The sequence below is a fragment of the Amblyomma mixtum genome, chromosome 1 (assembly GCF_055824585.1).
Source record: "Amblyomma mixtum isolate Tamu chromosome 1, ASM5582458v1, whole genome shotgun sequence".
Taxonomy (NCBI): domain Eukaryota; kingdom Metazoa; phylum Arthropoda; class Arachnida; order Ixodida; family Ixodidae; genus Amblyomma; species Amblyomma mixtum.
The window spans coordinates 142,264,615-142,277,162 of record NC_143012.1 but is presented as its reverse complement, the minus strand read 5'-3'; the positions used below and the strand labels follow the sequence as shown (position 1 = coordinate 142,277,162).

General features: G+C 44.5%; 1 long non-coding RNA gene across 1 annotated transcript; it reads right to left on the bottom strand.

The window, feature by feature from the left end:
- Positions 1-2,896: 2,896 nt before the first annotated feature.
- LOC149367794 (uncharacterized) lies at positions 2,897-11,730 on the bottom strand. Its single transcript, XR_016288010.1, has 3 exons — positions 11,340-11,730; positions 10,181-10,254; positions 2,897-2,994 (listed from the first exon to the last, which is right to left on the bottom strand). It is a non-coding gene; the product is annotated as an uncharacterized LOC149367794 (long non-coding RNA).
- Positions 11,731-12,548: the final 818 nt, after the last annotated feature.

The window sequence follows — 12,548 nt, the reverse complement described above, 5'->3', positions numbered from 1 at the left end:
TTTGTTCCTAGCGTAGCTTTACCAGCTCCAGAGGGCTTATGTTGCAGTCTGCAAGTAGTCATGTCTGTAGCAAGCAGTCACAGGCAAATGAAGGTGGTAGCAGACAAACAAATGCAAGTGCATCGACGAGATCTTCTCAAAGCTTCGAGAATGTCTAGTTAAACAAACTTCTGTGGCTGACCCGGGAAGCGCCGCTGAACAACCGCTTAACACCAATAAAGCCGATTTCGCGAGCAGCTCTGCAACAATAGCATTGCGAACACATCCAGTTTTGGTACCACTGATCTCCGGATCGAAAAGGACCATGACCAAAATCAACAACAGACACTGTCATTGCCTATGAGGTGCTTCAAGACCACTGTATTTTTCTGATTGCAGTGGAAACCAACATCCCACTTAAACTGAATAATAAGAACTCTAGTTTGGGCTAGTTGGTTCATGATTCAACAGGAAAACGGCGCAAAAGACGTGGACAAGAGACAAACACGACAGGACCAGCGCCACTGAATACTGCCAAGCATTTGTCAATATTGACTTAACACTGCTAAGCAAAAAGAAAAAAAGAGCAATGGCAAAGGTTTTCTCAATATTTTTTCTTCTTTTTCATCAAGACTCGTTATGCTCAACTTGCTCTGTGGACAGTTCTGATTGCATAAGCTGCTGCTACTTTTTTTCTGCGCTACATCAATTGAAATGCTCATGAAAAACAGACTTATGAGTTGACACATATTAGAGATTTGTACACTGTCAATCAGTCGTGATTTAGAAGCGGCAATGATTCTTGTTTGTAATCGCGTAATACCATGCTGTTACAACCTAAACCGAAATGGCTAGAGGAAGTGTTCAGTCACCCATTCATCACGCCGATATGTTTATTGCAGGCAAATGTGCGCACAGCCGGCAGGAAATAAAAAGAAATGACGCTCCCGAAGATACATTTGCACTGCACCGATGTTTTAACACAGGTTACACTTTCTCCGGCGAGTCGTAACCCGAACACCCATCATCACAAAACATACTGAATGGAGCACCAAAGCGCAGAAGGATGGCGACATCGCTGTTGTCGCCGCAAAACAGTCCTACGGCCATGCAGCCAACCTCGCGTCGCGTCACGTCGCACACACGACAATTCTCAAGCACAGTGCCAACACGAATCGCGACCAAAATGGTAAAGAATGCGTAGCCAGCAACAACGTCATGTGCACGCTTCAGTCGCGCTCACTGCAACCATCGCAACGAATGCGACTAGCTGCACAACGCCACGTTCATTTCAGCATTCGGAAAGCACGGCGTGCGTAGTGAGCTCTCGAAGGTGCACATTTCACTGCCTTGACATAAAAGCGCTCGCTTCGATCGCAATCACTTTTACTACGCGGACACTAGTCACTGTGCTAGGCAGCTCTTGCACGCACAGAAGTTCACCGTGAGCAGCTTTTGCTCGCCGCTGTGCGTGATGATCCTCGCAGGAATTAGGAACGCTTGCAGCAAAAACAAACAGCTCCATATAAACAATTCGTGACACCGCCAACGCGTAGGTCTTGCGTCGGTTTGAAGAGGCGCTCTGTCAACTACATCAGCGTCGATTTCAACTCGGGAAACTCGCTGCTCGCCGCTGCTGCACGCGGAGAAGTTCGCAGTCGCTCTGAACACTCGTAATATCAACATGTGGCCAATATAGTATGCCTCGCGGCATAGGTGCCACCACTACAGCCACGACCTATGCCACGCTCCCCAGTTCAGTCGACGGACGGCCATCTTGCCCCGGCAGGAGCGGATGCCTACGTCACGTAAAAAGCAGCCAATCGCTGCAATTCGGTTGCCAGGCGGTTCGCTCGTCCGCCCGAAAGTTGAAGTTCACCAACTTTCCTCCCGCCCGCCGAACGGGGCGGTTGCCTATTGTCTGGTCGTTCGGTCCGCCAGTCCGCCTGCCTGGCGGATCCGCTCAAAAGCGATCGTACAACGGCCTTAAAGGGCAACGGAAGCGGTTTTAGAATTCGATTAGTTTAAGGTTGCCGAATGTGCGAAATGTGCTGGCAAAGCCTGCGAAATCGTTTTGCTCTAGCATTTGAAATGGTGGCGCAATCGTCGAATAAAGTCGTCGTCGGCGTTCAGGCTTCTCTAAAGTGCACAGCGATGGGCAGAGGCACCGATAATGACGTCACGTATGACGGCACTACGTTTCAAACAAAGAAACGGTTATTCCATGGATGAAAACCGGCGATATCGAAGGTGAAGCTCAAAATGCATTGTTTGGCGCCATCTGACGACGCACAGCAGAATGCAGGAGTAAGTAGCGGACATTGAAATTTCGGCAACAATGACGTCACTGCCGAGTTTCCTCGCACTCCTCCACCGTAGTGAGGAGAAGCCTAAACATCGCTCTATTAGAAAAAAAGGCAACGATGGAAATATTGGAAACCAACACTGGAAACCTTGATGGATTATGGTAATGGAAAATACATTGGAATGACTGGGCATGTTGGAATGACTGGGCATGTTGGAATGACTGGGCACGATGGAATGGCTGGGCACGATGGAATGGCTGGGCACGATGGAATCGCTGGGCACGATGGAATGGCTGGGCACGTTGGAATGGCTGGGCACGTTGGAATGGCTGGGCACGTTGGAATGGCTGGGCACGTTGGAATGGCTGGGCACGTTGGAATGGCTGGGCACGTTGGAATGGCTGGGCACGTTGGAATAATTGGGTATTTTGGAATGATTGGGTATTTTGGAATGATTGGGTATGTTGGAATGATTGGGTACGTTGGAATGACTGGGAGATGTTGGGGCAGGGGCCATGGGGCAATGTTAGGTCTGTCGCAATGAGACAGCAAATTTCAAAATAGATGAAGCTCCTACAGCCAGTTTTATTTTGTGTTCATGCTCCTCTTGTTCTTCTTTAGCCACTTGTCAATGCAGCTGGGCCCCATGAAACAGCCTTGTTGATGTACCACCGGTGCATGAGGGCTTGGGAAAACTGGGCGATGCACTCTGCAGAAAAGATTGAAATGAAAGAATTAGGATCCACAAGTTTTTATTCTTGCCAGTATTAGAGTGCTAAAAAAGTAAACTCCGTATTGTGGCCACATGAATAAAGTGAACCTAAATCAAGAACCACTGAAGCTATTCGCACTCAAAAAGAAAAATAATTTGAGGTTCTTATTCAATATATCATATGCTCGTCATTAAGTACCATCATCAGCAGCATAACTAGCACCACTGCAAGACAAAGGCCTCTCCTATATCCCTAAACATAAGCCTGACATGTGCCATAATGAGCAAAATAAAAAGCCATCGTTTTTGTCCTCTGAAGGCTTTTAGTAGGGTATTAATAAGAGGGACAATAGAAAGGTAAGATCAGATGTGCTACTGCAGTAGCACAGCTGAGATGTCGCAGATGATACACTAAGAAAAGAGGCATACAATCCATTGATACATCAGTTGCAAAAAATAAAAACAGCAGCAAACAAAAGGTAAAACAAACCAGTGTCAATGCTCTAAGCGATGTCACTTATTTCCATAATTTTGAGGGACCACATGCAATGAAAATGTGGTGAGGTAGCCAATTTATTCTTCCATGGGAACAGGAAAAATTTCTTGATTTAGTGGTGATGGCATCCTGGTCTGAAGCAGGGCAGCAACATTTAACATTAAGTTGTGGAAAAGTATTGTAGAGTATATGGAAAATACCTAAACGAGCGATTTCCCCTTTTATGCAGTGATGTCTGGTGGTCAAATGAGATGACTGATTACACATATGCTGTACCAAGTGTCGCTGTTGGATTAAAGGGAGTTGGTGGCGTAGCTTCAAACAGTTTGGTGCAAAATTGAAAGAGCTAGGGAATACTTCTTTGGAATCAATAAAATTTTTATGCATAAACTGCGCAGCACGGCAAGAGCACACAGATCATGACATCTCCTGATAAACCCGAGTGCCCTTGTGGGCCAGCAGCATGTATCGTGACATGCTCCAAGTATGTGGGGCTGCATCTGGTTAAGGTTTCTCCATACCATTAACCCTAGAGGTGGGAAAGGAGGCCAATACGTTGTGACAAAACAATGCAGACAAGACAAGGACAACGAAGGAATAAATACGATGGCATGAGTGCTGACTATCGCCAATGTGTATTGGAAACCACTTCAAAATATATACACTGTGGCCTAAAAAAACAACGAACAAAGGGCACCTTGCGTCAACCACATTGCATGAGTTGAAAACAGAACAAAAACTGACAAAGAAGCATTTAAGAGCATGAACTTTTCCTTAGGAAGCGATAAAGAAGGTGTGCTAACACAGTGATTGCGTTTTTTTTTTAATTTCAGCGGCTTCGATTATCTCACGCACAAACTTTTCTTTGTCTGTCAGGCAAAATGCAGAACATGAATTCCGGTTCACAGCGCTTAGGATCTGGCAAACAATTGCAATTGCGACAGTGAATCATCAAAGTTCTCCCGCAAGCTTTGTTCACATCGTCGTGGTGGTCTTTTAAACCTCTCAGTGACACACTTGCCTGTTTTCCCAATGTAAACATAGCCGCATTTCAAGGCGTTCGAACACACTATGTCTTCTGTGCAGTGCGCGAAGAGACTCTGATGGATAATCTCGGTTGACTACGGGTACTGAAGCTTCATAGGTTTAGAAAAACAATATCAACGCCAATTCGACTGCCTATTTAACCGGTGCGACCAATTGTGGATGTAGGGAACAGGTACGTACAAACTTCCTTTTGGGAGTTACAGTCTCGACGAGGGCACAAAAGGAATGTTTCAACTTCTGCTTAAAGCAATTGGCTAAAGACACTGACAAAGGTTCTGAATATCCAGTAAAGGACAAACGGCATATGAGCTGGGCAAAACTGGATGTCATGGCAATCAAACAGGATTCCATTAAAGGTGCACTGAAGAGGAATCTGAACTTGTCTTTTTGCCGCGGGAACTCGATCTACACGTTCCTAGCATTCTTAGGAACTGCGACTTATTGCCCTGTGTGGCCAATTTCCCTAATTAAATCGAATTAACGTCCGGCTCCCGCCCTTTTTTTTTAATTCTGCCTCCTACGGTGGGCGGAGTCGACCAACGCGTGGAGTGCCTTTCACCCAGTCCCGTGGCGGCTTGCCGCTCTGCCATCGGCGGAGTAATACGTAGTAGTCCGTAGTAGCAAATAGTCCGCGCGTATTTTTATTTCTGCGGGCTTATTTTGCGGCTATATTATCTGCGAATGAAACTATTTATTCATGGAAACCTAAAAAACAAAATAAAGTGAAAGCAAAGCCTCCACGGAGCTGGCTGAAAGGAACTTCACGCGTTGGTCGACTCCGCCCATCGTACGAGGCAGAATTCAAAAAAAATGGTGGGAGCCGGACGTTAATTCGATTTAATTGGGGAAATCGGCCACACAGGGCAATAAGTCACTGTTTCTAAGAATGCTAGGAACGTGTAGATCGAGTTCCCGCGGCAAAAAGACAAGTTCAGAATCCTCTTCAGTGCACCTTTAAGGAATTTTTGAAGCAAAGGTTAGTGACACCTCTTGACCAGCTTAGACTGAACCGAAGAAAATGGTAAAAGTAGCTTGTTTTCCCTTGGCTCGTAAGCCCAACAAGTGTAGCCACCCAAGATTGAGATCCAATAAATGTAATGACATATCCTCTATAATTTCAGTGGTGATTCAAAGTGGACTGAGGCTTTGACTGAACTCCTCTCTCACCTTAGACAATGCTTCGTCAGGATTTGAGATCCTGCAATAAGCCACGTAACAGCGGCGCTAATACAGTTTTTTTGCAAAAACAAGCTATTCTGAAATGTAATAAAGGTGGACTGAAGGTATGAGCTTAAAAGTGCGACAAAATTATTCACCAAAACGCCTGAGACGTTTGGAATGCCACTGCTCCATTTAGGTTAATGAATTCTTCAACACATTATTGATCCTGATTGAGGGATGGCGTAATATAAATCCTTGATGTCAACATAGCACCCCATGAAACTGGTGCGAGAGTTATTGTGTAGAAACTGCGTTACTTTCTCTGCAGATCTTACACGAGAGGAGTCACCAATGCTCAGCAACTCAATTTTATGTTGCAAAGAGAAGGCGATTTGTTTCTGAGAGGTTCCATTCTCTTAAACTACAACCCTCAAGGAGCAGTCACCTTCACGGGTCTTTGCGGTAAAGAAGATAGCTGGACAATTTTTCTTACTGAAGTTGATGGCATTAGCCTGATGGTTAAACTCTAGATTGTTAATGTTTCTTGGCACTGGACTTTGCTTTTAACAAATCAGATAGTAAGTGGCACTCAAATTCAGAATACACTGCATCTGTGGCCTTGGACTGAAAGGCGCCTTTCGATACGACCACAAAACCACCGTTTATCAGCAGTTGAAAGCAAGAGGGCCCACCCTCTTAAATACGACACAGTTCGGCCTGTGGGCAAGTTCCAGGTGAAAGCCATCTGGAATGCCACTTTGCAGCCACTTTGCGCTCACTAGCCCGGAGCAGAGAAGCCAAGGCACGAGTGTCTGAAAACAAGGTGCACAATGTCGACGCTGAGTTGCTGCTTCGTCTGCTGCTTGAAGCATGTATGGGCCAAAATTTGCCATTGTTCCTTCGAAGAGGACTATTCTGGAGCTGTTTGCCATACTTTGACGTCATGCCTTCCTGAGCGTGACAGGTGTGTTTCAGGGGGCGTTGGTTGATGAGGTGTCGTGGTTTGAACCATGCCAGGAACTTGCCCGCAGGCTGAACTGTAACGGGTTTAAGACGGTGGGCCCTATCGCATTCAACTGCTGATAAAGACGGTGGCTTTGTGGTCATGTCTAAAGGCGTCTTTCTGTCCAAGGCAACGGAGGCAGTTAATTCCGAGTTCAAGTGTCACACAGCAGCTGATTTGTTAATAGCAATGTCCAGAGCCAAGAAACTATGTAATAATCTAAAGTTGAACCATCTGGCTAATGTATTAACTTCAGCAAGAAACTAGCAGAGGTGCCAATGAGAGGTCAAAAGACCACCGTTACGATGTGAACAAAGCTAGCAGGGGGAATCTGATGTTTCACTGTCGCGACTGCGATCGTTTGCCACATCCTGATTGCTGTGAGGCGTAATTCACGTGCTGCATTGTGCTAGACAGACACAGAAAAGTTTGTGCATGAGATGATCGAGGCCACTGAAATTGTAGAAAAAACACAATCAATGTGTTAACACACCTTCTTTATCACTCCCTAAGAAAGAGTTCATGCTCTTAAATGCTTCATATTAAACTTTCGTTTTGTTTTTGACAGATCCAAAGTGAATGTTACAAGGCGCCCTTTCTTCATTCTTTTTTTCGGCCATAATGTATATATTTTGATGTGCTTTCCAATAAACCTTCTTGAAAGTCAGCACTCGCACCGTCGCATTCCTTCCTCATCTTTCTCTTCTTTGCGCTGTTTTGACACGATGAATTACAAACAAGCTCATTCATCCGTCTTGCAAAACTCAATACAGTCAGAGTAGCTGAGATAGTTGGGGCATCCTTCTGAATAATGCAGTCATAAAGACAAGGTTGGGACATAAAGACAAAGACTGTTATTGAATGGCTAATATTAATGTACTTAATAATGTGCTTGGTTTGGTTTATGGGGGTTTAACATCCCAAAGTGACTCAGGATGAGGGACGCCTTATGATTTTGCATATTGATATGCTGGGCTTCATAAGACAAGAAGTACAATAGTTTTTTAAGGCCAGCCGTAGAACAGGAAGCAATGAATCTACACTAATATCAAAGAATGAAGGCTCAAGCATGAGAGTGTAGCTAAAAGGTTATAATGACAAACATGAAAAGCTTTGGAGAAATTCAAGTCGATGACACTTGCCTAAAATAAAATTTGGGTGAAAATCTGTTGTGAATTCAAAAAGTTGGATTGCACATGAGTAAAGAGAATGGGAGCCGTGATGACTGGTATAGAAATATTAGTTTGAATTATGGTGGCAAGTAATATGCGGACTCATTTCGTGCTCTAACAGTTCATGCAAAATGCACATCAATAAAATAGGAGAACAGTTTGGGGATCAGAACGGTTTCCAGCCTTAATTATTGACAGGTCAGCTTCAGGTTGTCAGGGATAGAACCAAGAGGTTTGGATTGGCTAACAATTATTGGTAAAATCTGTCTTCAGATATCCTCAGTAGTTTAAAGTATGTCAGAAGGCTTCTCACACAGCCCTCAGGTACTCGAAAGCTTGTGCTTATCAATGACTTTCGAGACATGATGAGAAGCAATGGTTAATGCAGTGAAATGGGTAACAAATGACTGATTTTTCTCAAGAAAGTGCCCATGGAATATTCTGTCAAACAAATTCCCAAGGATCCTTCAATTAAGCCCAAAATGACAGTTTATGGGTAGCCACTTTGTTAAAACCATCACATACAAGAAAGAGACACAGAAGCCCTCCTTATTCACTGAAAACAAGGGAGAATTATGAGACATCATTCCGGCACACAAAATCACACGGATGAAGAGAGTAGACTCCATGGGCACCATATTTCAACTGAGGTTTATTCCACAACACAGGCTTTTTATGTGCAAAGGGGTACTAGTGATCCCTGGGGCTGAAAAGTATTTCCGCGACCAGATAACAATTATTCAGGACGGCAAAAACCAAAACAAAAAAACATAGGGGCAAAGGTATCTTGCCACTCACATTCAACACATCGGCACGCCTATGCGTCACCTACCTGGCTGACCCAACAAACATATTTGCCTCCAGATAATCTATTTCTTTTTCTGGAGCGCTGCAGAAGGGCTGCTAACGTAATTCTCTTTTTCAGCAGAGATACAAAAGGCTTAAAAAATTTCCCAGCCCTTTCAAGTGCTAAACTTGCACAAGGCATGTGTTTCTTTCAAAAACGCCTTGCATGCTCGCTTGTGCGAGCAAAGGCGAATGTGCTCAGCTAAATGACCTCTGCCACTTAATGAATCAGCTGTCCTGCGATGTTCAAGCAAGCGTTCATTGATGCAAGCCTCGTTTGTCTAATGTAATGTTTGCCACAGGCAAGGAGGATGCTGTACACCATGTCAACCTCATGTTTAACGAGGGGTTTGGTGTGCTTAGTTTTGTAGGCAGGATTTTTCGTAACGTCATTTATCAGGTGGCACATGCATCCCAGCTTTCCCAAGCTGAAAATACGACATGTACATCGTGTTTGTCACTGGCCTTCTTGAGGCGGTGTGACACCTGATGGCAATAGGGCACAATGACAGGTCACTGTTGCGAATGTGCGTTGTCTTCCAGCTTGCGCTGCCCGGCACACTTCATCTCTCGAACCTGGCTTTCTACCACTAAGGCTACAATTTCTCCTGTGAAAACTGCCTGCTCCAGTCTCCTTACTTGCGCATTGATGCTGTCACAGAGTCGTGACAGCGTCAATGCCAAAGTAAGGCGACTGGAGCAGGCAGGCAGAAAAAGAAATAGATTATCTCAACGCAAATGTGTGTTGGGTCAGCCAGGTAGGCAATGTTTAGTCCCGCCAATGCATTCAACTTGAGTGACAAGCTAACCTTACGCCTATGTTTTTGTTTTTGCAACCTTGAATAATTGTTACCTGGTCAAGGAAACACTTTTCAGCCACAGGGGTCACTAGTACCACTTTGCATGTAAAAAGCTCATGTTGTGGAATCAACCTCAGTTGAAGTCTGGGGTCCATGGAGTTTACTCTCTTCGTTCATGTGTTTTTGTACACTGGAATGATGTCTCATAATTCTACCCAGAACCAATTAGCTCAGCTCTCCATGCTTAGCAAAAACAAGGCAGCACTAACGAAACCAGTTCTCATGTGTGCACTTTTTCTTTTACATCTGTAACCTGCGATGAGTGGCATAAAAACACATATTTAAGTTAACACACATGCTTCATAATGTTAATATTCGTAGTCAAATAGTATCACATAATGCAGCCAAAAACATGCAGACATTTCGCACTTCAAGCATAGAATGCAACGGTTAAAAGACGAGCAATATTGAATGTAAAACTGGCCTGCAACCGGCCCATTCTGACAGCCAACTAATATTACTCATATAAACATGTAAACATATCAGGCCAGAGCTATCCAAACTGCTCCAAGCAGTAGCATTAAGGAAAAGAGCAATGAAAGTAAGAGAACATTCCATGGCAACCACAAAAACAAAGCACAATGCAGTAACAACTTACAACACAGCTTTTGACTTCATCTGGTGGCCACAAAATCCATGCCATTGACTCGGACTGGAAGACAGATGTGCCACCTGCGGATACCAATTTCCCATTATCACTATGACAGGAGTACAAAAACAAGCATGCGAACTCGGTCCAACAGTGAATATCACATGAATGTAAAAAGATCAGGAAAAATATACTTGCCCAAGTATACGCCTCAATACATAGGAAAACTACCCTGTTTAAAATGCATCAGTTCCACTAGCACTAGTAAAGGAATCTTGCTATGAGCAAAACAAATCTGCGTTCGAAAGCGTAGATAAACATCGTAATAACTGAGACAATTATTGCGTCACTTCTTTTCCTCAGAAACCAATTTTAAAACAGCAGAGTGATCGAAATGCAAGATCCTATACTCTGGGTAGCCAGAAACGCTATCGGCATCATAAAAAAAATATATGTTCACATACTGATTTAAAAATTAGATCCTGACGGCCGGAAATTAACTTTCGTTGGTAACTGCAACCTGAGACAGTGCTTTCTTTATAGTGGGGTTTGAATTCAGATGCGGAAAATGGGCACTGATCGTATTGGAGGGTTCCGGATTAATTTAGACCACCTAGAATTTCTTAACGTCAGCTGACATCGCACAGCACAGGGGCATTCTTTTTTTCATTTCACCTAAATCGAAATGCGGCTACTGCCATCAGGATCGACCCCACGACCTAAGGTTCAACAGTCTAGGGCCAAGCAAAAACCGCGGCGAATAAAAAGTGTTTCAATCCCCCTCAAAGTGCTAACGCTATCTTGAAAGACAATCATACAATTTACGCACAGCCAAAGTGCCGGTCCTTGAAACGTGCGCGGTGGTGTGAACAAGCATGGGCAGAAACGCGTAGAACGAGGCATATACGAGGACAAATCTGTGCTCAACAAGAAAAAAAAACGCGCAAACATGCGCATACCAAAATCGTGCAAAGCTAGCGCACGCACGGTCGCATCCCCTTTGCCAAAACAAGTACCGACAGCGACAATTCTTGGCAGAGCAACTCACCGCGGCGACAACAAAAGCGCCTTAAACGCTTTTTATAGCACTGAACACGAATACTGCAGCAGTACGACAGGTCACCGTTCCAGCATTATATGCTTCGGATAATGCACGAGTACTGCTTACCTTTTCAGATGATTGCGTAGTCGTGCAGAACGCTGCTGTTTGCCTTCGTGTCACGGGCACTACACCAACCAGTGAGAGTTCAGCACGAGTGCTACGTAGCCGGCACACTCTACCACGTAGTCACACAGAAGAAAATATTCCAGGCCTTATTTGGAACATTTCCACCGCGACACTGCCCGCGCGTCTTTGTGCCTGGACACCCATCCTGGACTACACAAAGAAGCGCACATACATTAGAGAGACCAGAAAAATGACCCTTCGCCTCGAATAGGCTACGTCGACAGCACTGCGCGATTGTGCACCCTTGTGCAAGAAGAAACACACGCAAACCACAACACAGTTCACGACGGCTCACAATCCAAGTCGCGAATTGTAGCAAGCGCCGGAGCGCGACGCACGCGACGCAGCACCCGAACCGCCATGAATGCAGCCATGAGGGTTATACAGAAAAACAGCTACCGGCAGCCACCTCGCGGTGACAAGCAGTTTCTGTTTCGGTTTCGTTGTGAAAAAGCTTGTATCCTACTTTTTACTTTATTTTTGGTATTTTTATTAAGTATTCAGCCGTATCGGCATCCGCAGAAATTGCAGCGATTGCGAGCAATTACCACTGGTATAAACGCGCGAATTAATGACCTGTTGCTTGCGCTCCGGTTGAAAAATGCATGAGTTCTCACGGCAGTATCGCTTGCTGCTTTGCTCATTCACGAAATTACATGCCGATTTCTGTTTGTATGAGGAAGTTTTTTTTTATATTGATGGGAGATCAGCAAGACTAACAAATTACCCAACATAGCAGTTGTAGAGAGTAGGTTGTCGTAAAAACATGATGACGCTGTTTGATCGGCAGCACGACTTGCGAGGCGGCAGCGTTGAAACGGGCGTCGAGAGAACAACCTCCATGGTATATGCTTTCTTGAGACTACAGTGAAGGTGTGCATTTTCTATAGTGGAGTTCTCTCATCCAACGTGAAAACCAAATCAATTCTTAGTATGAAATATGCTGTGTAATTTACATCCTCATATTGTGTTTATATATATCTGCATTTCTGTTTTGAAAAACAGTGTTGTACTGGTAATTGTGTACCAAGGTGCATGTATAAGAGTGCTGTAATCAGCCTTGTCGAAATATTCTGTGTATATATTTGTATTGGTAACCCTTCTACAAAGAAGCTGTGTGGCCAGCTATGTGGTTAACAATTTGTTAAT